Genomic DNA, 24,810 nt, shown 5'->3' on the forward strand with positions numbered 1-24,810 from the left:
CCTTTTAAGAATACAGCCTATATTTCCCAAGCCTTTCCAGAATGTTGAAAATAGTCTTTTTTTACAGCTACAGGTACTACAATATTTATCATTCATTTTATGTACAGATGAATGAATGATTTACTGGTCATCCCCTTACAGCACTGAAACTGGAAAATACAGAACAAGGAAAAAGGCTGATTCAGGGCTAACTACTAAATGGACTTACCCTTAGGAAAGGGTAAGTGTCTTCTCTTGTGAGATTCAGCAGCAGGGATGTTGCTGGTTTGAACTGCTTCGCAACCACTTTTCCTAACACAGCAGCATGAAGGTGTTAGCTTTCACTTTCTTTTAGAAATTAAATTGTGGTTGCCACACTTCTGATAGAGTGTTCCCTCAGCTGTGGGTAATTCCTTGTGACAACTATAGCCTTCTTCTGTCTTTTGGGAAAGGTGAGGTGATGCTGGAATACTAAGTCAAGTACTTGCTCGAAATTTAAGAATACCTTACAATAAAATGAATAGCCATGATTAGAAAAAATTCAGTGGTATTTAGTTCTTAGCTACTTGGGATAATTCAATTCCATATCCATTCCTTGTTGCATATGCTAACTTGTCTTCTTGTTTTAAGCTGTTTTCATTAGGTGAAATAGAGTGTGTCAGGCCTTAAAGCTTCTAGATAATAGGACACGGCAGTTTGTCATTTAGGACAGAAATAACTACTGCTTCACAGTCAGAATTCATTACTGTCAGAGTAGATCCTGGTTTTAGTTACCATGTACACAGCTGACAACATGCTATATCCTCTGCACTTAAGAAGATTTGCATGCATTTGATAAATACACTGCAGGTACGGACTTCGTGCTCACAGTCCAATGGGGGTTACTACCTTGGGTGAAAGACATGAGAATTCAGACATGAAATTTATGACTAAGGGCAGACAGTTGCCATTTTAAAGTCAGATGGCATGATTTCTAATTCCGTAGGGTCAGTGAGATGGCTCAGGTTGTTGTTCTTCCAGGTACTCAATGAACTTGGTTGTCTTCAAATATACCTCTGCACTTTCATTGGATTTTGAGATTCCTGGTGATTTTCAGATAATGGAGATGACCTCGACTGACCTATGCCAATATGTTTTTTGATTGTAAATGTATTATAAGTGGAACTGAAAATACCAGAATAACAATTCGAATTTCAGAAAGCATGTGTTAACTTATTTTTAACAACCAAACTTGTGAATACAATGTACAAGTCTAATACGCTTTGACATCCAGGCCCATAACAGGAGCCCACAGATACGCCAACATTACATTATGAGGAACAAAACATGCTTGTTGAGATCTATGAGAGATTTTCTCATCAGTGTATTATATCGAAAGATAACTACTAACAGTCTTTTGCTCTGCCTGAGCTGTCAGAAGCTTCCATAGCTCTTGGAACTGGAGAAATAATAATAATAATAATAATAATAATAATAATAATAATAATAATAATAATAATAATAATAATAATAATAATAATAGCAGAGCATTAGCAGGTTTCACTTATTCATTGAGCCCTGGAAGGAGTTGACCTGCAGGAGCAGCTTCCCTTCAATCTCTTGACATAATGGAAAACAAAACTTGAGTAAGAGTAGTGAAGGGAGTGTCAGGCCTAGTAAGCAAAGGAGGATAATGAAATTCACGAGCTGACCAAACTGAAGATTAACTTCTACAGACAAGGACAAATCACTAAAGGTGGGAACAAAAGGCTGCCCACAGTCATGCTTGTCCAAAATCCACAAAAGGCTTTAGTAACTGATCAGAGACCCTCAGATATCTTGGGTGCTAATGCTTTGTCCTGAAGAGTCAGGCATTTCAGTAATTGCAAATATTGTCTCCTAGGTAAAAACATGCTTTGCACCTTGCAGTGATTCATAATAACCTCATTGATTCCACAAGCCAAAGAGAGAGATGAGATGGCAGCCTCCCTCCACGTAGTGTGGAAGCCAACCCAAACCACCATTGTTCAGGGGAGGCTTCACAACACAGCTTTCCCCTTAAAATTGAGCTGTGTGTAATCTCAAACACAAGAAATGCAGGGAATGTTTAGCATTATGGCTTCTTTTGCAACAGTTATTTTTGTGTTTCTCCATCACCATATATATGTATATAATCTATTTTATGTAATACTGACTGCATGTAAAATACATGAGCTAAGGTGCTGGCAGTGAGCAGAGCCAAGCATTCTCTCTCAGATGCTGCTGCTCCTGGCTTTCTATTGAGTTTTACATTCTGCTGAGAAGGATTAATTAACACTTATTAATGTTTCTTTGTTTGTCTCATCAGACTGAGATGAAGTTACAACCTTATTTGATAACATGCAGTAGACTGAGCATCACTTATTTCTGAAACAGGCAAAGCAAACCTTGGCAGAAGTTACCATCCCTCTTAAGCATTCCACTTATTTGGCAGAACAAGATGATGAAGAGATGTAAAATGTACCAGTTTGGTGAAAGTTCTTGAAAAATGTATACATATAATAATACTTCTTGTATGTATTTGTATATATTGTAAGGTACACATGGAACAGATTTGCTTTTCCTCACCATTTTACTGCATTTCTAACAGTATGTAGGTCTGGATGAGTTTACAAAGCATTTAGATGTCTGATACTATCTTTTCAAAATGGTGTGCTCCTACAAAGATCTTTCCGAGTTTCTGGTCATCCAAATTAAATTACAAGACACGGCCTCATAATAATAAACTTATTTTTGCGTTGTCAAAATCAATTCTTATTTCAGTTGCACATTCCTAGGCTTCCCAGAAGCCATTTTTTTTTCCTAGTTCCGCTTCCCCAGCCGAAGCAGTCCTTGCACTTTCCATACCTCTTTCCTTCTGATTTCTTTCAAGCCTCTGTCTCTAAGGCACACTTGTGGAACACCCTCCAAGGGTTCTTATTCTCTTCAGTCACTGAACATTGGCCTTTAGAAGGGCTTGACTCTTCCCATTGACTGTGCAGAGAAGTGTCTGGCTCTCTCAAATCATCTTCTACCACCGGCCACATAAATCTGGGGCTCTGCAAGGCCTAAATGGGAAGCACAAAAGCTTCAGAGTCTCCTCGTCCTTAATATTTGTAAGTTATTACTAACTTACCTGTATAATTCTAAGGGATGTTAAAAAGTTAACCCTCATAATGCTAGTGCAGATGTATTCTAATCCATCTAATGTACTAATAATTCTAATGTTCGCAGATATGTAAGTACGGATACAGAGAGCACTGCTACTTACTATGAGACTTTTGTGACCAATTAGTTAGCATTAAAATGTGTGTTAATTATACTGAACAATTCAGTCTGCAGAAAGCAGTCTCTATAAGGAGGGAGCTATGAATACCAATTGTATATACCACCTTGAATAAAAGTCACATAATTTCTGCTATTTGCTTCAGACATGCAGCAAAGGTGGAAAAATCTGGGCATGGAGTGTTTACTACTGGAACAAAACACTCCAACAAGAAATTTGCTTGTAGAAGAGAGGTCAGTGTACTTTTTCATGGTTTATACTTGGCTGAAACAAGTAAGCAGAAGCCATTTCATCCTGAGTAATGCACATATATCTCTGTGATTCTGGTGTCATTTTTTGCTTTGTAACTATGCAGAAGATTTAGTTATGTGGGAAGCTATGAGAAAAAGCAGCTGTCTGGCACACATGGTGGCTTATCTTAAAGTGGGAGAATCAAAGCGAAACTTGCACTGTTTGACACTCTGATGTATTAAGCCTGCTGTTATCCAGATGTAAAAAAAGATATTTATAGATTAACTGGTGTTAAAGAAAATATTAACTATTTACAAACTTAGGACACATTCCGGGTGGGGAAAAAAGAAACCTCAAAACTTCTGTAGCCTGTTTCTAAGGCATTATTTTATCCTTTGTTTAATGAAAGGACGTAAGTTTACCTTTTCCTCTTTTGTTATTTTCAATAGAAAGACAAAATATGCACATGCCCAGAGTACAAATGTTTATGTGAGGGCAAAACCCTGACACACTGACTCCTCAAAAGCAGGATTTGAAAGGCTCCATGCACTAATGTCATGTAACACTCCTTCAGCATTATCCAAAGTACAGAATAACTTTTCATCCTCCTAGTTATGAGGAAAACTATAGTAACTTGAATGCCATTGTATGGGAATTCTGGAGGGATGGAGAGTTTAAAATAGTCTCTTAATGCATAGTTAATGCGTAGCATTTTAATAAAATATTACCCTTTTTAGGGCCACACTAGAGGAAGATGAACTTGCAGGACTTCCTTGAGTCAGGATTTCTAAAGACAAAAGATTCTGTGTTTTTAGGGTCCATACTGTGAACACCTGATGTTTGATATATATTTTCAGCAGCATAATCACAGGGAGAAAGGATTAAATATGCTAAGCTGAATGGAGCACATTCAAATAGCATCCCCAAAGTCACCGGTTAAAAAGCAGCAGCTCTGGAAGCAGGAATGGTCCCTGGGAATATGCAGCCTGCAGCCTGGTGGAGAAGCATTATGTTTCATTCACCTTGCCAGAGAGTTCTGAACTGAAAAGGTATTTGCCCAGGGGACTGCAGAGATGCAGGTATCCTTATTGCACTGTACACATGCATTTTGATCATAACCACATGAGGGCAGAAGAGAACAGACATCTGCAGACAGCCTGACGGCAGCCTGATTTGAGAGAAGCAGCAAGTTCTGATGTTTTTGAAAGGAATTTTCTATATTAATCTATTCAAACACATACACATCTGGAATTATTTAAATATAAATATATAGATAGAACACATGTACACAGTGAACATATATTTATAGGAAGCATTTGCAAATACGTATTTCTGGTAAGTATGAGGAAAATTAGTTTGGTTTTAAATTTGGATTGGCCTTAAGTAAGGACCTGAAAATAACAGAGACATAAAAAGACTCAAGCCACATTTCCCTCTCATTAACAAAAGTTGGTAGTGCTTTCTTCAGTCTTTGCTATGATACAGGTAGGAGGCTTTGATGAAGTGAGACAAGGATCAAACTCTGAAACTGGGAAAACCAGACAATCTTAAGCACTTCCATGATCAGGGCACCCCTGTGTTATGAACTCTGTATGTCCTGTGCTGAGAGCAACTGGATGAAGCAAGTTACATAAAGCACGAGTCAAAAAAAATGAACTTCGTTATTACTAATCTACACAGCTTCACTGGATACATAATGCATGCCAGTGTTTAAAATCTCCCAGCCTCACTAAATCAAAGTGATCTCAGATATGCAATATATTTTTATGGGAAGCCTTGTAAAAATTATTTGTCGTGCTTGTATGTCTGGAACGTGTCGACAACACTGCAGGCACTGAACCAGCTGATAGTAATTACTGGGGAAAAGAAGGAAAGAAGAAAAGAAAAAGAATTAGGAGCAAAATTAACAGCTGAATTATATGAGGAACATTAAAAGGAGCTTAATTTAGCAGAAGACTGAGAGATACTTCCCCAGAAATCCTATCCCAGCTTCCAATCTTATTCTGTGTACAATGTCAAATAAATCTAACGTTTCTCTTTCTCATTGTTACAAGGATTAATTAAGGGGTGGTTGCACAACAATTGGGAAAAAAATAACAGAAAATGCTGAGCGTTGTGATGATGAGTTTGAAGCTCCTTGATCTGATGTAGGTGCACAAGTGGATGGATGGCCTCTGCACTGCAAACTACACAGAAGCAGCTGCAACACAACCAGCAAGAACCCACCAGTGCTACAGATGCTGCAGAACCTGCAAGTAACAACAGCTCAGTCACCACAAATACTTAATTACACAACTGAAGGAGAGATAACATGGTCCAAATATCAGCAACCTGATGCTAAGCTGTGTTTTCTGTAGTGCTTTTTGCAAGAGAGAGTAACACAATACATCGGCACTCACTGGGCTGAAAGACTGAGCCTCCAGCCTGGATGACGCATTGCAGTACAGCACCCAGTATCGCTCCTCATCCCCTGGTTTAAGCATGAGGAGGACCAACATTTCACACAGTCTAATAGCGACAGGATACATGGGAATGGCTTTAAACTAAAAGAGGGAAAACTTAAGTTACATGTTCAGAAGAGATTTTTTACTCAGACAGAGTAGGCACTGGCACAGGCTGCCCAGAGAAGCTGCAGCTGCCCCCCATCCCTGAAGGCATTTCACAGGCCAGATGGAGCCCTGGGCAGCCTGGTCTGCTAGGGCAGCCCTGCTCACCGCATGGAGTTGGGACTGTATGGTCTTTAAGGCCCCATCTAACCCAAGCTATTCTGGGATTCTGCAGCATGAAATGTGGTTTGTGCCAGTTTTGCTAGAGACAAGCAGCCTTGCACAAAAGAAGCATTTCTTTTTCTCCCTCTTACTTTCTGCACTCATCTGCTGCTACCTTAAGTAACAGACATACGTATTCATACATACCATCATACTGGGAACTTGTGTCTCAACTTGTGATGACTTCTCTCTGAGCTCCTGACCTCACCTACAGAGGAGGGAGTTGAGAACCAGAGCAGAACACCAAACCTGCCAGAATCCAAACAGCCATTAAGGTACTGTATAGAAGTAAAGAAGAACAACAAGAGCTTTCAAGAAGCTCCTGTGATCAATCACCACCCAGCCTCTGTCTAAACTGACCTTTCACAAACTCACTGAAGCTCTTAACTACCGTATTGATATAAACATAACTACTTCATTATTAAAGAAAAAAAAAAGCACAAACCAAACCATAATAAATACTAATTTTCAAACTTTAATTTGCTCTTAAATAATAAAGTGATTACTTACACTCCGGCTTCATTAAAGCCTAATTTTGTGGTTCCAGCTGTCTGCCCACCACCATCTCATCCATGGCTAAATAGATTTGCCTTGGTGGACCTAGGAACAAGAGCAATTTGATAATGACTGTTTTCTCAGTAGCTGAAAAGGATCATCAAACTGAATGTTTAATTTTAAATAACCCAATTCTTTAATCCCCTAGGGGAGAGGGAAGGGGGGAAACACAACACCTATATAATTTAGATGTGTGATGGTTGCCATTTCTATCAGCCAATAGGAACTACCTGTGGCAACATTAGCAAACTCAACACAGCTGCTCTTGCCTACAGGTGGACCCTTCTTTTCTGGAAGTCGGTTAGAAAGACTGTAATGTGTAGCCTTAAAAAGACTGTTAAAAATAAGAACACCACAAAATAAGGGCAATCTTGATATTGAAAAAGTACTTTAATTCACAAAGGAAGCATGTAGAAACCTAATCTGTTGGTTAAGCAGAATCATATCCATATGCAATTAGGAAGGTATTGGAAAACTTGGTGAAGATTTGTATTAATTTCAGAGTTAATCAGTTGCAAAGTGCTGGGACAGACCACAGCTGGGGAGACCGAGACAGCGGCTGTGGGAGACAGAAATGCTAAAGTGAGGGGATGACTGAGCTGGCAAAAGGAGTTGATTTGTAAGTCTGATTTAACTTTTGTGCCTGGAGACATATAACAAAGGGTAGAGAAGGTCAGTTTGTCTCTTAAATGAATTAAAATTTGTCCATAAAACAAAATATGCTTTGATTTAGAATATATTTCTCCATTTTTTTTTTGCCCCTTTTTAAAAAATAGCCATACTTCTGATGGTCATCAGTACAACCATATTCTTAATTAAAAATGCCAGTTAGAATTCGTTAGCAGGTTATATGGACATATCATGCACATCAAGGAAAGGGGTGCAAAACTAACCAGGTTATAAGTGGTTTTCTGAACTTAGCTGGCAGCAGTCACACTTAATGTGTACAGCTGCTGCTTTGCTGCTACCATGGGATGTGGTTGTTGCTTCCTTTCTGATGGTACAAGATTAAAGCAAGCATACACTATCACTTATCAAAACATTAAGATTGACAGCTCCTGTGAGGACACCCTGCCAGAGCCTGTCAGTAACAGGGGAAGATACTCTGGGGCACTAACAGGGCAAACATGGAAAACAAAGGCTACAAGCAGGCTTGGTTCTATAAATCTAGGAAACTGGCTCTATGCAGTTACTGCAGTGATGCTTTGACACATCTTATCTGTCTGTTAAAGCTGGCATTGTTTCCGAAATTATTATCTGGACTGATAGTCAGATTAAGTTGTCTTCTGTCTTTCCAATGAATTATTTATCAGCTTTAGCAGCTTGCTCTCTTTCTTTTACTAAAAATGCTAGTATTCAAAATCAATAGCTTTCTACAGCCTTTCTGCCTTTTATGTACCACCATTGTCTCCCTTAGTAAGCTCAAATTTGTTTTAGATGAAACTGCTTTTTGTTTGAAACTGGTGAGGTTAAATTAAATATTCTGTGAAACAGTTTTCATCCACAATGATCCTGAATACCTCATGCTCACACTCTTCCTGTGTATTATCTTGTTATCGATAGGAATAAGTTCATATTATTTTGTGCACGTAATATGAAGTTCATATTAGTTTGTGTACAGTTTAGGAGGTCAAAATGCTTCTCTAGGTTTCTGGCTTTCTAGCTTCCATCGGATTAGACTTGTGAAAACATCCAGGGGTGCACATTATGAATCTTTGTTATATGATCAAACTAATCTTTCTCAGAAACCAGCCTGGGAATCCAAAGTTGGAAGGAGGGAGCAAAGACTCAGAGTAAAGCCAGTTCTTGAAGCATGCTTGCCCAGGCTCACAGAGTGATGCTCCCCTGCTGTTTGATCGGTTTGGGGATGACAGTAAAGATTACACAGAAATTTGTTCTGTTTTGGAGACAGTTAGATGAGCTCTGCAGGGCAGATGTTGGAAGGAACTTGACTCTGTCCTGTTGCTGCGGCTCTTCTCTCTTTCCCACCTCTGCAAATCAAGGAGAGACTCCCAGTCTTGTAAGACCCGTAAGAGTCTCCTGTGAAGCAGATTAATCGACAGCAGTTAAAAACTAGGTTGCTTCCTGAGGCTACTGGAGCTGCTTCCAACTCACAGTTTGTAAAGGAAAAGCTGAACCTCTCATTTTGAAAAGATTAAGCTATTTGAACTGTAGCTCATGCACTATTGCAGTGCACAAAGCAGCCTGGTATCGGTAAAGCAGTATTTTTTGTGAAGATGTCATGTGAAGGATGACTGATTGAAATGCAGCTATTCACTGGTAGGCTGTAAATTTGGGGATTTTGTAGCATTACTTTGTTTCACTTTGTGCTTGAACAAGCAGTTGTGTGTGATGGATTTTGACAGAATCAGGAAGGATATTCTGAAAGGCAAAAATTATTTACATTTCACAGCTGACTGAGTAGTGGTTTGTCTCTCAGTGCTGAACGTGGCACTGTGAATTCTGCCTCCAGCTCTTCTGTTCTGAGAATCAGAACATCAACGTGGCTTTTTAGCCCCACAAGGAGTTCTTGGCAGGGTTTTCCAAGGGAAATCCATGGGGAATCTGTGCCACCTTGCCAAGCTGTTGGTAGGAATGAAGGCAGTGTCATGCTGTACTCTGTGCTGTTCCACTGTGCTGTGTAAGGTGGGTATCAGGAGTGTGATAACAGCCTGGCTGTAATTGTCTTAAAGAAGTGAGGTGATATCCTTACTGCCATGTTAAAGATATGGTATACCAGTATTTTCATATAAAGAGAATATATGAATTAAGTTGGAAAAGTCAGTGTTCAGGATAGTGGAATTACATTAAAGTGAGTGGCATTGTGGTTTCTGAAATTGCTGGGACTGCTATGAAATAGTCACCCCTGTTGCCATTAGTTTCATGGTGATGTAGTTATCTTGGCCTGGAAGATGCTACTTATTCTCCTGTTCCATCTACTTATGTATATATAACTGAAGTATATATAAGGCATATAATATATGCCTTAAGTGACTTACAGAAAGTTTGTTGACACTGCAAATTGAAAATCAGTCCTCTAGAAGCAACCACTGTGAGCCCCCCTAGAGCCCCACTGGGGCTTCTCACTTTTGCCCACCCAACAATACACTGCCACACATCTGGCTCTGTTACTTGCAGAGCAGAACCCAGTCAGTGAAATACAGTGAAAGAGCACTGATATAGTGAGAATGACTTGTACATAGCCTCTAAAAGCCCATAATAGCAACTTAATTGTTTTATCTATTTTTAAATACATAAGCGCATCTACCTACGAAAGAGAAGCAATTGACATCCCTCCTGTGTATCCATTACTGTGTGCTATGAGTCGTCTTTACTGATAGCAAACTGAGATCGTGTTGCTTGCACATGATTAAATGAAAAGAAATGCCTGAATGTAGCCCTTGGAGTCAGTTCACACTGACCTTTTCCTGTGTGGTAAGAATATCATTTTGTGATCCAGACTTACGTGATGTGTGATTGTAGCCAGAAAACAGACAGCAGCTTGGCCACAGATTTTCCAAAGCAGTCAGCAGCCTGATCTTTTTGGGGCCCGAGTGCCTGTGCAACATCAAGTGGTTTGAGTGGGACCTGTTTTTCCAGAGCTGGCATTTGTTTGACTTCAGTGATGCAGAGGTTTTCAGAGTTCACAGGCTGGTTGAGGCTGGAAGAGACCTTTGGAGCTCACCAGGTACAACCCTCAATTCAGAACACTTCTCAACATAGAGAAGCTAGGATCTCGTTTTAAATCTGAAATTGCCTTAAAGATGAAACTTGGGCTCCTGAGCGCTACATTGATCTTGAAAACTTTCAACACCTGTTCTTCTGTGAGGAGGTGGAACTCAGGTCACTGGGTAAGAATGTACACCACTACAGGGCAAGGCATGTGTGCCAGTCTCATGTGGGCTGAACTGATGTGTGCTAAAGGCTGCTTTCAAATGACTACTGTAAGCAGCACTTAGTGCTGGGGGCAGGGATGCCCCCATACGGCATTTCCTTGTTGTATCACCTCCCTGTGCTCTGCTGGCTGTTGGGATGTTGCAGCACTGCAGCTCCCAGGTGATGCTCTGACCTTTCAATGGCACGGAGTGCTGATCAGTGTTATCTTTCTCATTTGTTTCATTCTGTCAAACCCCCACAGAAGGAAACTGGAAGAAACAAAGCTTTTGAGGCTTGAGTCTTATGCACTTGGTTTCTCCTTTTGAAAAGTAAATATTTGTGTAATAATCTACGGAACTCATAAAGCAGCTGTGAAATGATCTCAGTGTAAGATCTTGTGAATGGATCCAGGATGTAAGAAAACAGCAGGCAGATCTTGTCTACTCTTCTTTGAGAATACTGCTAAACATCTGTCAATGAGAACACCGCCAACAAGTCAAGTTTGAAAGGCAACTATAAGGTAATGGCTGTACCTGCTGCGCTGGGGAGCACAAAAGTCTTGTGGGATTCAATGACCAGAGAGCAGTGCTGAGTAGCTGTCCCTCTCCCTCCTGTGAGCAGCATGTTCCTAATGCCAGCCCTTTGCTCCCATGCCCACCCAAATTCATATCTTCTTACTCTGCTGAATCTTATCTTTTCCCAGCTTCCACCCTGCCCTTAGAAGATTCCCCGTTCTCTCATACCTCCAACTACCCTTTCTGGGCTACTTACTGCATATCAGCTGGGATTGTTAGTGTATGTATCTGTTGTATTTATATTTTGAAGAGTGGCTTTGTTTTTTATTTGCACTCACACTAATTCTATATGTCACCTGGAATCATTTAGACTTTTCTAGTCAGGATCCCTTTGCACCACATTTATCAGATCACCCACCCCAGTTTTGTTTTCCTTTCCCCTTTCCCTGCCATCCCTGATTCACACTGTGCTCCAGCTTTCCATTCAGCTGCCTCTGTTTGTAAAACAGGCACATTGTTCCTTTTTTTCTTTCTTAAGAGTCATTTGTCAGTAGGAAATAGGCATTCATTGGATCTGTTGGAAAGTAGACCCCAAGTTCGTGCTAGTGCGCTCATCTCATTCCTTTCAGCCTCCTGAGAACAGGATGTCTTTCCTGTAGAGGCTCTGTCTTCTCTCATTTCAACACCTCTAACACTGTAAACTTCACTCATCCCCAAATTGTTTTCAGCCAAGCCATCCTACTTTGCTTCATGACTCTGCGCCTCTTACCCTCTCAGCTGCCCTCCAGACATAGCTTTTCAGTTACAACTGACATTGTTTTCTGACTGTTCTAACTTCACAAACATAACTTCCTCTAATTTGGATGGACCCTTCATTGCTACACTTTTTATTGCTCAGCAGTAAAAGGGGAAGAATAACACTGTATGCATATATGGTGTTAATGACTGTATGTCATTATTATGTCAAGTGTTACTTTGACCTTATAAAAGAGTATATACTTCCACTGTGTTAGAAGGCACTGCAATACACTCCATATTGCATTCTGGTTCTTTATTGCCAGTGAATAGTGCATTACACCTCTCTTTACAAATAGGTGCATTCTGCAGTGTTTAAGTGCTTGACTGGTAGAATTGCCTGTACCATGCTCAGTCCATATCCTGTTTGTACAGAAGTAAAGCTCAGTGATGCATTAACCAGTATTTAGAAAGTCACTGGAGAACAATATTTAACCACTCAGACTGGCTTCATTTTTACAGCTGGAACTCCTTGATATTGAAAAAATAATGTTTTTCTTCATTCAGCTTACAACTAATTTATGAAGCTCTCAGTTGTGGTTCTTGCACTGACCCGAGGAATTTGCTACCAGCTACTGCAGCCAGGGGAAGAGAATTACATACTGGCGCCTGCTCCGATCTACTATGCTAAATTCCAAATGCTTTACAAATCTAAACCCCAAGATTTGCCATTTCAGTTTCTTCTGAGTGATACTGGGAATGATTCTCCCACTGTCCATTTGGTAGATTTTTAAGCATTTTTGGTTACTATTCATTGGAAGTGTTTGAGTAAAGCAGAAACTGGGATGGTGACTATCTGAAGCTTTGGGTTTTTGCACAGCCCTACCAACTGTGCTATCACACCTGAAGAAATGATGTGTTGTTTCATGTGGGCACTCCACATATGCCTCACAGAGACAGCAAAATTCAACACAAATAACACTGACCATAAACAGCCAAGGTGTCTAAGTTAGCCAAGTCTACCACAGTCAATTGGAATGTTGAAGCTAAATTTTTGGCAACTTGCTGGTTGGATGTAATGCTGAATCTATTGCTCCAGGCTAACAGAAAGGAAAAAAAAAGAGGGGCGTGGGGGGGAAGTATTAACAATACAGAATCCATTATAAGTGTCAAAGAACTGGATTTTCTTAAGAAATATTGTAGTACAGTACTTGTGGCTTGCTTGTCTCCAAGGTGTCAAAATAGCATATAAAAATTGTGCTTTGCTTGAGTAATCTCTTATTCTTTAAGGTGTTAAATGACACTAATAATGCATGGAAATGAAACACAATAGGTTATGTCTACTTCTGCAAGTAGAACAGATCCTGAGAGCAGATAAATAGTGTAAGACCTTTGCTGTAAGCATCTACACCACATGAGCATCTCCAAGTATTAGATTGGACTGGCCGCAGCAGGGCCCTGGGCTGAACACTAGATCTGAAGCCCATGATGACTGTGCTTGGAGCCACCTCAGTTTTCACTCAAAGGAAGCCCTTTACAATCTCAGGGATCTCCTTGTTATGTGAATCATGGGAAGAGAAAAAAAAACCACCCTTCTGATCCATGATAAGACATTAACATATGTCTGATCCTAGATTAAACCACAGAAATTCACTAGACTTTCTTGTAAAATAGATAATCATAGGCTATTCTTGATACATAGTTGACCATATTTTCTCTCAGTAGACAGTACCTTACTACCTAGTAGCTTGAAGAGAAATTCATACCTTTGTTAAGTTAAATTACTCTTTTTAGAAGATGTGAAATGTACAGGTTTTGTTTCATCTCATCCCACTCCTCAGGGTAAGATCTAAATGTTTTTTCAATGTTTATACAACAAGATTGCTTTCTAAAGAGTTTCCCAAGGAACAGCTGTCAAAAATGTTAGTGTGACTTCTGCAAAGTTTGTGGAGTCCGTAGAGTTCCATCAGCAGTAATCTTTGCACTGTGTGTCTTCTGAGCCTTGGAGAATGCAAGTTTGCACACATATTTGATCTACATTAACACATTATTAGATCCTGACAACAAAAGGCACAGACATGCTGGTCCATACTGCTAACTGGGACTGCAAAGGATAATTGCACATGTTCCTCTGTGTAATTAACTGCTGTAGATGTATTAATACAAACATAACTCTGATGACCTCTTCTATTTAATGATCACTAATAAGCTGTTATGGGATGCCAAGCCCTCTGTGCAAATGCAAATACTTCAAAATGAGAAAGTGAAATGAAAATGCTTCCCAGCTGTACCAGAGGAGCATCCTAAGGTGTGCACATCCATATTTTTTAAGGCATCTCCTTTTCTGGCTCTTCTGTGTTCTTTTAGCCACCTCTTCCCTAATCCAGCACACACTTTCCTCTTCAGCTCTCATGCCATTGCAGAGATGTTCTTCCATTGTTGCAACCATCGTTTTGGGGTATGCCAACCCCAACACAGGCTGTCCTGCACAGGTCAGCCATGGTCCAGCCACAAAGATGGATGTGTGCTGGCTCAAGAAGAGGAGCACATGGTGGGAGCTTGGACACTGAGGAAACTCCTTCAGCTGCTATGCAACATACCACAAGAAACAGCTATTGAGGAACAGCCTATAATTACTGGCTGCAATGCTCATGCCCACTGGGTGTTATATTTTCCAGCCTGCAGTTCTTTTGCAAGGAATGAATGTGGGGCAGAAGAAGGGAGAACACAGACTTTATGCTTGCACCAGCAGTGATAAACTCTCCTCTCTTCTCAGATGGGCTGGGGACTGAGCTGCTGAAAGATATGGTAGCTGACCTCAGTCTTCTTTTGGTTTTCCTATAGCTTTCACAGTGGTTGTTCCTCAAGGCATGACAAGTGCTGATCCAGTGTTTGTTTTGGTGAACAGCTCCTCCTTCACTCACGGTTTCTTCTCTTTCCCTCTTATCTTGTTTGAGAAAGAAAAGAAGACCAGAAAAATGCAGGAAAACAAAAGGTGACTGCAATTAGCACTCAAGTTTAGTGGGAAAAGTAAATATACTTCCAGACTCTATTTAATATGTTACTTATTTCTCTTCTTAAAGTGTTTTGCTCATTTCCATAGAGATGACAGAAAATGACCAAAACATGAGCTTGTTTGAAAAGCTATTAGAGCACGTGTGCTCCTCAGGGTACAGAAAGTTCCCAATGCTCACTGCTTCAGAGGGAAAAGGCTGCCCTCTATTTCTGTCATGTTGCAGTCCTGACTCACTGGAAGTTTCTTGGAAAGCAGGAGTGCATTTCCAGCTCTGTTTGTTCATACCAGTGTTTGTTATGCAACTTCTGGCAATGCAGTTTGTAATACATTCCTTTACTATTTTTCTCTTTCTGCTGTTTTTCTGTATTATCATCAGCTGTTTTACTTTTTCCTCATCCTTCAAAATCTGGACACATGTTTCTTAGTTTTCCTTTCTTAAAGGAAACTTCTTTTCTCTTTGTTTTCTCCTGCCATTCAGTTGAGCACATGCCCTGCAGTTGGCTTGTGGCATCTGCTATACCAGAGTTACGTTATCTGATTGGCTGTTTGTTTTTAATACTCCTGCACTTCCCGTGGTTTGCCACTTTGGTGAAGGATTGAGTAACCAGTGCCTCATCTCTGTGTTTGGGGAAGATTCACTGAATCAAATGCCCATCACAAACTCTCTGTGAGAAGTGTCAGGCCAATTTACAATCAATTGCTACAGACAGTAGAAACAGCTGCTTCCTATCCTCTCTCCTTTTCATTCACTGTTAAAGACAATTTTGGCTAAAGTGGAAGAAATCGTAGGATGCCCATTAACATACATTGCCTTATTTAGCACATGCATTTTACTCCTCTTTCATTTGTTTCTAAACTAATCTTCATCTGATGGGCCAAGAACAAAGAACAGTAAGTATGAAATCTGGCAAGGCAATAAAGACAAGCAATTGATCGAAGGGGGCAAGAGAAGGAATTTGCTTCAGTGAGGTTTTCAGCTCATCACTGACATCAGACAAACCCTCCAAGAGTCTCAATGCACCACCTGGAAGAAAAATATTTTAAAACTGTATTTTTAAAATTAAAAATAAAAAAATAAAAAAAATAATTATTTCCCCTGTGTATCTGAAACAGTGGCAGCGTTGAACTCAGTTGCCTACATACAGGTGTGTAGTGACGTCTGGGATACCCCAGATTTGCCTGGCTCCAGAAGGGCGTGGGTAACCACAAGGGTCTTTCTAGTCCCGTACTGGGGTATTCTGGAACATCTCATATCCTATAACAAAGTGACAGTTTGGCAGCTGAACTGAGTGCTGAGATTTACTGTAAGTATCAAGGGATGGAGAGTGAACACCTGGTGAGAATGCAATGTGAATGTAATGCTCAGGTACCACTGAAATATGTGATTTTTAATTTATATTTTAATTTTTTTTTTTTTTTTTAAGATGAGGTTTATGCATAATCATATCATGAACCAAATCTTTCCTACTTTTCTGATGGGAAGGTGAATATGTTTATTATTCCACATGTATCTTATACATGGAAAAAGAAAAAAAGAAATGAAAAGAAATGAAAAGAAAATATTACTAATTACTCAATGATTTCACCTGGAAAGAAATTTCTGCCAAAATAATGCACTTGAATCTATTTTTTAAACAGAACATGATCCTTTTCCAAAGAGTATGTCAATACAGCCCTGTGACATTTAGAATTGTTAACATTCTTTCCAGAGAAATCTAAATCTATAAATGATTTCTTGTAATGACTAACAGAAATAGCTACATTTTCTTTGAAGTTAACACGGAGCTCCCCAAACTGCAGTGAATCCCCTCACCAAAGTATGTGACTAACAAATGTCCACATTTTCAGCTGAAGTCCAACACATGCCTATGTTATGTTAGCTGTTTTCTAGACCACACATTTTTATCATTCATCAAAGTTTGGTGTCTAGGTTTATTTTAGTCTCTCATATAAATAAGATGAAAGCTCTAGATCATCAGTTCTTTCTGCTTTTATTTACTGGAAAATATTTCATACAACTTTCAGAGATTAAGATTTGGTAACACTTTATTTTAGCTGTCTTATTATTTTAATTTATGGGGTGTTCACATTAATAGCGGAGATCATAACAGATACCTTTGGTATGAAGTGGGTGAGTGCTGGTGGGGAGCTGTAGAATCATAGAATATTCTGATTTGTAAGTGGTGCATAAGGATCATAGAGTCCAACCCTGGGAGTTGAGTGTCCAAGAGTGTTGACCAGATACTTCTTGAACACTGTCATGTTAGTGCCATGACCACTGCCCTGGGGAGCCTGTGCCAATGCCCAAAATTAAGCTAGTCCCAGATCCTAAAGTGGTACCAGAGGAAACAGAATGGTCATAGTTACATATGCATAAAAATGCAAGATAAGTAAGAAATAAATATTGAAACTAGGAGCCAGGTGTTATTGGAGTAGAGCAATTTTAGAACTGATCGGTTAATAGAGGTTGCATCTGGGAGTTGCTTTCTTTCAACACCCCAAACCTGAGCATGAGAAATTTCAAACCAAATTGCCTGAAAGGGTAAAACATCAGAAAAATGTGCCCAGCTCAGAAACAACCATAGTCATTTCCATTACTTTCCTTTTTAAATTTTTATATGGATTTTGGAGGCTCAGAATCTGAAGATGTTTATCATTTTGATGGTCAGACTGGTAAAAGAAAAACTGTTGTAACAAAATTTACCAAATCTGAAATTGGAGGAATTTTGTTGTCAAAGTGTAAATAAAATATTAATAGGATGCTGATGCTTAAGCTATCTTGAGAAATATAGGTCATGTGTCAGTGCTGGATGACTTGTTATTTGCTTTACTCTCCACAGCCTTCATGGAGGTATTTGAGTCTGTGCAGTAAGTGTGTGGCTGGAAGACTTAATGCAGCATAGTTTGATGTTCAGAACTGTTGTACACTCTTATTTTTTTAAGGATGCTGTGGGAAATAGTTGTTCAGTTTGCAAGGAATTTCAATGACGTGAAGTGTCCTAGCTGTGAGACTGCTTTACAGTCTCTTGTTGGGCTGAGCTAATGTCCTATCAACAGGCACAGCTCAACAGGCAGGAGGGTCAAAAAAGAAGGAAAATGCTCTTATTCAAATGAGAAAGACAAGGGGAAGAAACCTACCCAGTGATTAAAAACTCTGGGAGTTCTGAATCTCTGAACTAAAAGGGGAAGGAGAAAAAAACCTGGTTAAAAATATCACAGGAATCCTTGTCTAAGCAAGTTAATGTCTATTACATAACTGTGAATCCTGGCATTAAGTAGTGCTTGAGCACAGCGTATCCCTACAGCACCGCAATCTGTCAGAGTTTAAAGTGTGTCCTGTTTCCATTTATGTCCAGGTGTGGTATTATTATCCCTGAGACCAGAAACCAAGGTGAAATAAATTTATACTGCAAGTACTGGGACTTCCATGGTTGAACAGTAGTTCACAGGAATAGAAGGAGTTTCTCCAGAAGTCATTCCTGTGCAGTGTATCACTCTATTCTAAAACAAATTCCATCCTTGGTGCACTGTTCAGAATGTGATCATCCAGAAGAGACTGATATTACATCTTTTCTGGAATGGTGAATGTTGTGGGTGGTGAGTCGTTTGCTGGGGGGTGATTGGAGTCACCTGGGATATCCCTGAGCAATGAAGATCCTGAATGCCAATGGACAGCACTATAACACCCTGCTCTGAACTGAGCACTTTTACTGGCTTAGCAGGGAAAGAAAGGAAAAAAATAATAAAAAAAGAAATTTCATTTTTCAATGCTGTTGTTGGCTTCTGAAACAAGTTATTTAGTGCAAGAGAGTGAAGGGTACCTGTGGAAGCCCCAGAAACCTTTCTATACCCTCCCCACTCTCAGGGAGATCAGGTCACATCTGTTTTGCCAGCAATATTCTCCTGAGGTTTCCACAGGTTATCCTTGTGTCATTCATTTTATCTGAAGTTTATTTCAGTCTTTAATATCCTCAAATATTCAGTGAAAAGTGCTATACAATAAGTCAGATGAGCAGATACAACAGTTTTTTGTGTAAACTTGTATGAGTCTTTAAAGATGAACAAAGGATAAGCAGGACAGCCAGCACTTTGCAGTCTTCCTTGAGACCTCATCCTCACCAGGGAAATGACAGATACTGATCAAACATAGCTCAGTAAAATGTAAGACTGTGAATTTGCTGTGGATTAAAATTTAATCCTTTAAATAGAAACTTTAAGTTACAAGTTTTTCGTTTTCATTGTGTAGCTTTTCCTCTTATCCATAAGTTAATCAAGTCCAGTCCAAGGTGGCCAGAAAAAGCATTGCTGCTCATGCATACAAATAGCAAAACCAGAACAACAACAGAAAAAGGAAGTGCCCCTCTCATATCTGGGCAGCTAATTAAGCGCTCTCTCTTAGAGCTGTAACGCACAGTTGAAGATCTGCCCAGTAGTGTAGGACCCACAACAGATGCTGATTATTATTGACATAATAAAAAATTTAGCTAGACATGAACCAACCAGCTGACAGCTGCACCAACAATTTGCTGGTAGCCTTGGAGAGGTCGTGGATCTAGACAAAGTTTAGTAACTACCCTTTCTCTTGATAAGGCACACAGCCAAGGGAAGATATAGATTGTAAATTGCAGTTGTCATAGATAAAGCAGTAGGATCTCAGAGTCAAAAGGGATGATTAAAGGCTCAGGGAGACAGTATAGCTAGGTCATATTTATGCATTAGAGAAGCTGACAACTGCAGGGGACTAATTATGGAACTCATGGTCAAAACATCCTTTAGGAAAACTGATTTTGCTGGGGATAAGAATCAAAAACTCTATGGCATATTCAGTGCTGCAGTTCCTAAGTACTGCTGTCTGGCTTGGATGGACACCAAAATTGCTTTGCCTTAAATAAATATTAAATATGTCAAAGAAAGAGATTTAGAGCCACCATCAGCTAAATCAGCCCATTGAAATTGATGGAGGGCTTCAAGTTGAAATTACTCTTCCCTTGTACACAGGTGCTCAAGATTTCTTTCAGTTGCCTTTGTATATTTTTTTGTTATGTCATACACGTTTACTTTCTGCTGACCTAAGTATGGGCTTCCCATACCCTTGTCCTGAATCAGTTCCATAAGAACGGTGGTATTTTTTCTCCTGAATGATGGACTCAGACTCCAATAAATGCTATTTGCAGACACTCTCAGTAGGAGAACCAGAGTCCAGAATACATTAGGAGGCACATTTTCAGAACAACTTGTAAATGTTCTGCTTGGGACTGATATCAGTGTGTTCATTTTGTGTAAATGGATATTTGTCTTATTTGTCATAAATTCAGTTGTCTAGGCAAAAATAAAATCCTTTTCCTTTCTCTCTTCTTCTTTTTCTTTTACTTTTTCTTTTTCTTTTTCTTTTTCTTTTTCTTTTTCTTTTTCTTTTTCTTTTTCTTTTTCTTTTTCTTTTTCTTTTTCTTTTTCTTTTTCTTTTTCTTTTTCTTTTTCTTTCTCTTTCTCTTTTTCTTTTTCTTTTTCTTTTTCTTTTTCTTTTTCTTTTTCTTTTTCTTTTTCTTTTTCTTTTTCTTTCTCTTTTTCTTTTTCTTTCTCTTTTTCTTTCTCTTTTTCTTTCTCTTTTTCTTTTTCTTTTTCTTTCTCTTTTTCTTTCTCTTTTTCTTTCTCTTTTTCTTTCTCTTTTTCTTTCTCTTTTTCTTTTTCTTTCTCTTTTTCTTTCTCTTTTTCTTTCTCTTTTTCTTTCTCTTTTTCTTTTTCTTTTTCTTTTTCTTTTTCTTTTTCTTTTTCTTTTTCTTTTTCTTTTTCTTTTTCTTTTTCTTTTTCTTTTTCCTTTATTCTTTATTAAAGAATGATATGTGATATCAGACCAATGCCAGGTTACCTTTCTTTGTCTCATAGCCTAGAAAGTTTCAAATGTTAGCTCTATTTACAGCGTTACCACAGAATGCAATTCACCACTGTACTATTTTCAGAAACACATTTATGCTTTCAGCTTGGTGAGAATCATGAAGTAATTTTCAGTCTTCTGTGTAATTCCTGGAAAATAATCGTGTGACATGCAACCAAATGGAGTGGTTACATGGCTGACACAGCAAGGTTTGCTCGTGTGGTAGATAACTACTTTGAAAGAGTAAAGTTTGAAAGTGTCCTAGTAATTCAGGATAACAGTGAAAGTTGATTGAAATATAGCACTGGTAGCAACTAGAGGCCTATGGCTTTTCTCAGCCTTCAAAGTCACTACTCAGAAGGCTGCAGAGGTGAGGTTTGTGAAAGTTTCAAATGTACTTTGTGGTGCAGACATAACAAACAAGTTGTATTTTTATCATAAAAAAACAAAGCTGTCTAAGTGACCCCTGGAGGTATGAAGTACTGGATTAATGCAGAGATAGATGAAAGGAAAACATGAAAATATTTGCTGTCAATGGAATGGGAAAAACCGACTGCTTTAAAAACAAACTGTGCACAGAGATTTCTTGACATTTCAGTTATCTTATCTCTATCCTGGGGAATACACCTGCAGATGTATTGGGAGAAATAGCTTCTGATGTTTATATTACCAGGCACATGCATTTTTTTTTTTACAATCCCGTGTTTCAAGATACAGTATTAGCGTTGTACATATTAATCTCATATTTAGAGACTGATTTTTTTTCATCCTTCTCAGTGTTTCCACTTTGATTCTCAGATATGTGACAAAAATTTAAACAATCAAAGCTATTAGGTCCAAATAGACATGACAAAGAAGAAAGAACTGCATGCATCTTAAGAACAAGTGCCTATGGCTGCTTGACAGAGTAACCCCAATCAACAGCATGTGTTGCAATTTGTAATGTGCTTTAGGATTCTTATAAATTTGAATAATGGCAAATTGGCAAAAATGGCAAAAATTTTCCACACCTGAATCAAAGATTTGACCGCTTCTGACTTTCAGAGCATTGGCAGGTGCGTAGTAAGCAAGCCTTTTCCTTCTCTGCATGACCTGAGTAATGCTGGGCATTTCATGAACAAACACTTAGGTGTACAAAAATATAACCCAATAAGGCATTTGTTCAATAGAAGCTGTAATGCCTGTAGTGCTCAGTCAGAGTATACCACTAGAACTTTTGTCACCTGACTTACTAAGAGCAGCATTATTGAAGAAGTTGAGTCTGCTGGCTGGGTCTTGCCAGTCGTCTTGATAGAGAAGAGAGGCCGGAGAACCTTGTCTTTGTGAGAGAATGAAAACAGCAGTGACTGATGGATTTGTTTGTGCATGTTGTTAGTGAACATCTTAGCAATAAAAAGCACTTAATGGAAGAAAATATGTTTTTAACATCTATTTTATCCTTTATTGCTATTTTTATATGGGAAACCCCTTGAACACCGTTGGCTAACATTAATGAGTTAAAATAAAAACATTCCAGTCCCAGTTTGTTCTTATCCCATGTGTATTTTTATTTTCTGTTGAGAAAATGGTCTAATTCTCTCTGAGAGCTTCAGACCTGGTCACTTCATGGAGCTGACGGAGTTCATTATACAATATGAAGAATCGCTGCGCTATTGTATGACTGATGAACTTCCCCAGAACTGAAGCATGTTCTAGGCTGGCAGCTATCATCATATCTTTTATTATGTGGGCTTGACTGTATAATTTTTCTCTTTTGCCCTCCTCCCTTCGCCACTTCTCCCTATCCCATACTCTTCTGCTTGGCCTGGACCTTCAGTGGCTGTTCATCCCATTAATGATGTTCATCCTGCTACTTAAAGCCAACTTGTTGTCCCTTTTCACATTGCTTCTCACCCCCTGATCTCTCTCAGGGTTGAGGTTGTGCTTCCCAGCAGAGCTCATGCTCCTAAGCCAATGAGTTCTCAGCAGGTTTTTATCCTGCAATACCCATTCCTAACCTTGGCTATTTCTGTTTGGGAGACAGTGTGCACTTCTCTACTAGGCACATCAATGTCATAGGTCCCCGTGACTAGCTAGGAAGAAACCTCAAAAATAGTGATATTTTGGTTCAAACTGTCCTAGGAGAAAAGAAGTGCTGCAAAAACAAGATGCGACAGTACAGCAATTTGTGTTATTTATAAATTGCACTGTTGTTATCTCGGAGTGGACATGCCACCTCTAGTTTGATCTGACAAATATTAGTGAACACTCTTTGTACTGCCTGCAGTGTGAAAGTGTTAGCAACCTTTGACTCCATTTCTCATAATGCTTGTAATTTCCGTGTAATCTGTTTTCTGTAACTTTAATAAGTTCCTGCAAACTCATGAGCTCAGTTCTTGTTCAGCTTTCAAACAGATGTTATCTTCTTTAAAAATGATCACATCCCAAGTGCAGTAATTTTAAGTGCACATTCACTGTGCGGTCCAACACTTCTTGGGTTTGAAATCACATTTTATTACAAGCCAGAACAGCCATATCTTGAAACAGAATGTGGATGTTCTTTGGAGCAGGGACTAAATATCAGATAGCATTGGTCTGGGATGAACTGTGAGGATGAAAAGTCATTTTCCTCTTCTTTCTTTCCTCTTTATCATTTGTGTAAATTCACATTTGATTTTCCCATACAACAAGGCAATTCTTCCACAGGCCAGTTCATAACCCAGTCTATCTTCCAATCTCAAGATTTATGACTAAATGTTGTAAGAGTTGGGTTCAAATGTGCTGTCAGAAAATTCCTTTGCTTCCCATCTCCCTCTACAGACGTGCCTTCCTTACCACTGAGTGCTGCACAAGCCTGGACAAGTCAAGGCCTTCAGAGCAAGAATTCCCAAAATCTAAAGCCTCAGGAGGGTTTTTGGATCTTCTCAGAACTTTATGATCAGCTAAGCATGTAATTCCTTAGTGCTGTTGAGACATACTTTTCTGGGCACGACCAAAACACGAATGGGACATATTGCTAAGTTCTGGCCTTGCAGCTTTTGGAAAGGAGGAATTTAGTTCCAAAAGTTTACTTAGTTTGAACTAGGAGGCTTATGAAAGATGCTGCCTCTTAGGGGATGTGGCATCTGAGCTGGTCTGTAAATGTGTTCCATTTCAGCATAAGGATCGATCCTTCTATAGACCTGTCTAAGATGCTTATATACAGCATTTAAATTTAAATAGAGTATAGGGCTTGTGAGTATCTATAACTGCCTCCTGGAAATGCCCCATCCATGGTAGGGGCTGCACAGTCTGGAGCAAGCACCTTTGGTGCTGGCAGGGAGCCACATTGCAAAATACTTTGGTTGAGCTGTGTACACAGAGGGAAGACAATTCTCCTTCTCTTTCTCCCTCCCTCTTTTCTTTTCTGCTCTTTCACTTTGTCATTCATGATGAATAAATCTGGCAGACAGGGAAGAAGCTGAATTTTTGCTATTATCAGCCTGAAAGAACATAAACTTTTGCAATTCTCTTGTGTTAATGTTGTGCAGCTGTTTGTTTGATGGTCTGACTGTCAAGGAGCAAGAAGATATTTTAAAGCTCGGACTTTTGCAAACAATGTACTTCTGATTGCTTTTCAAGCAGCTCAGAAACAGCCTGGTTGCAGAGATGGGCTGACTCTGCCATTCAGGATGCTTGCAGCTGAGAAGCAACGATCAATGCAAAATGGAAGCTGGTGTTTGGTGAGATTCCGAGTGCAAGTAGGGAATTCAGGAGCACCAGGAGGTTTACCTCCACTCTCTGGGTTGTTAAAAAGCTGGTGGAATTACAAAGTAACATCCCTCACTCTGTGCTTTAAATACATCACAGGTTTTGTTATCCTCATATTTCTTGTCAGTACTCCAGCTGTCTGTCCTATGACTGGGGCTATTCAGGTAGCCCTCACCTGATAACCAACCCAGTGTTCCGAAGACCTGTCATGTTTCTCACCTTCAAGGAACCTTCCCCCAGATAACACAGCT

At 39.3% G+C, this 24,810-nt stretch overlaps 2 long non-coding RNA genes across 6 annotated transcripts in view; one reads left to right on the forward strand and one right to left on the reverse strand.

Annotated features, from left to right (window-relative positions):
* LOC107308877 (uncharacterized) overlaps positions 1 to 5,635 on the forward strand; it is a 34,445-nt gene extending 28,810 nt beyond the window's left edge. For 3 of the 5 annotated variants that reach the window (XR_014943165.1, XR_014943163.1, XR_014943167.1), the window contains 2 exons: positions 74 to 220; positions 2,306 to 5,635. This is a non-coding gene — a long non-coding RNA (uncharacterized LOC107308877). Of the gene's footprint in view, positions 1 to 67; positions 221 to 2,305 lie in introns of all 5 variants that reach the window. The other 2 variants (XR_014943164.1, XR_014943166.1) reach the window with 2 other exon arrangements.
* A 6,610-nt stretch (positions 5,636 to 12,245) lies between these two features.
* Positions 12,246 to 24,810, reverse strand: part of LOC146762160 (uncharacterized) — a 30,491-nt gene continuing 17,926 nt past the window's right edge. The window contains exon 3 of the long non-coding RNA XR_014943169.1: positions 12,246 to 14,889. This is a non-coding gene — a long non-coding RNA (uncharacterized LOC146762160). The remainder of the gene's footprint in view (positions 14,890 to 24,810) is intronic.

Source organism: Coturnix japonica, chromosome 2 (assembly GCF_054131305.1).
Source record: "Coturnix japonica strain WE chromosome 2, WE-NBRP24, whole genome shotgun sequence".
NCBI lineage: Eukaryota > Metazoa > Chordata > Aves > Galliformes > Phasianidae > Coturnix > Coturnix japonica.